General features: G+C 60.8%; 1 protein-coding gene across 1 annotated transcript in view; it reads left to right on the plus strand.

Annotated features, from left to right (window-relative positions):
* CHADL (chondroadherin-like) overlaps positions 1-1,443 on the plus strand; it is a 6,442-nt gene that overhangs the window by 579 nt on the left and 4,420 nt on the right. The gene's annotated exons all lie outside the window — the stretch shown is intronic.

The raw sequence follows: 1,443 nt of genomic DNA on the forward strand, positions 1-1,443 counted from the left end.
GCCCTGGACACAGCACTGCCAGACGGAGTGGCAGCAGTTTCGGGGGGGGCACGAGGGTCCGGCTGCGCTGGCAGCATGGAGCAGGGCATGGGACTACCAGCCACGGCACTAGTGCTGGCTAGAGCATGGCTGTGACACGGAACAGGCGCTGCTCCATTCACCTGGCCCTCCCCGAGGGACCCCCGAAACGGGTGTTGGTGGTTCGGTGCAGGCAGGGAGCTCCCCAGGGTGACTCCTGCCAGCCTGGAGCAGGTTCATCCCCTCTAGACCTACATCCCCAGTGGTCCTCCCTGCACAGCAGAGCGGAGATGAGCAGGAGAGCCGGTGCCTCCAAGCTGCTCGTCTCATCAGTGCGGTCGGGCGAGCAGTCACCCTGCGTCAGGAGAGCAATAACCATCCTGGGAGCCTGCAGGGATGGAGGAGATGCTGGGCCAAGGCAGCAGCCAGGGAGGGTTTGGCCATCTGGCAGTGGGGAGGCTCGCAGACCCTGGCTGGCGGGTCCATCACCCACAGGTGCCACTGGGATGTGACATACTGGTTCTGGCAACTGAGATTGCTGAATAGGGGAAGGGCTTGAAGGGGAGAAGACATTAGTATCAAATCTTCCAGATTTTTATCGGGCTGCAGACCTGCTCGCATTCCCTGGGAGAGTGCAATGCAGAGCCAAAAAAGGGAAATGACAGAGTTGGGAAGGAAAACAAAGGCCTCCATGCTCTTCTGCAAGCAAATGCTGTTTCACACAGGCACTGCCACCCCTGGCCTCTTCAAAACAAGTGAAGCAAAATCAGGAGAACAGAGGGCTGTAAATGTGGCATGGCCCTGTGCAGCCTGCCTTGCCAGGTGCCTCCTTCCTTTTGCTCATGCTTACTGCTGCTGTTGCAATTTTGTCTCGATGTCACCTTTCTGCCCCGCACCTCCGTAACAACTCCTGTGACTTACGCAGCCGGGAAAGGAAAGTGCAAAAACCGCACGGATTTGGCCTCTGGCCGGGCTGGTGCTGTGATGTGCCAGGCTTTGGCTCCCGGCCCCCTGCGAGGCGAGGGGGAGGCGATGTCTGGGTCACTGCCCTCTCTCCAGGGGTGTTTTACCTTTCCTCCCCTCCTCCTCCTTCTTCTCCTCCTCCTCCTCCTGCGTTGCTGGCTCTGTCCGGTGAGCGCTGCTGGGAAAACGGCACAACGGGGCCCATTCAACTCTCACTTCTGCCAGGAGAGCAAACTTGCAGGAACTTGGCAGCCGCTGGACCAGGCGGGGGAACGCTTTCGCCTCTTTTTTTTTTGCCACCTCTTGAGGAGCAGGTAACCCCAGCCCCTGGGTGAGTGACCCCCCCCCAGGTGTGTGGGAGGGGGTGGTGGGATGGTGCCCAGCACATGGCAGTGCCCAGGCGCAGGATTGGGGGGGGGGGGGGGTGTGTTGGGGTCCTTTGGGTGGGGGCGCGGGCGCGGT

The sequence above is a fragment of the Haliaeetus leucocephalus genome, unplaced genomic scaffold, assembly GCF_000737465.1.
Source record: "Haliaeetus leucocephalus isolate CR32 unplaced genomic scaffold, Haliaeetus_leucocephalus-4.0 Scaffold0, whole genome shotgun sequence".
NCBI lineage: Eukaryota > Metazoa > Chordata > Aves > Accipitriformes > Accipitridae > Haliaeetus > Haliaeetus leucocephalus.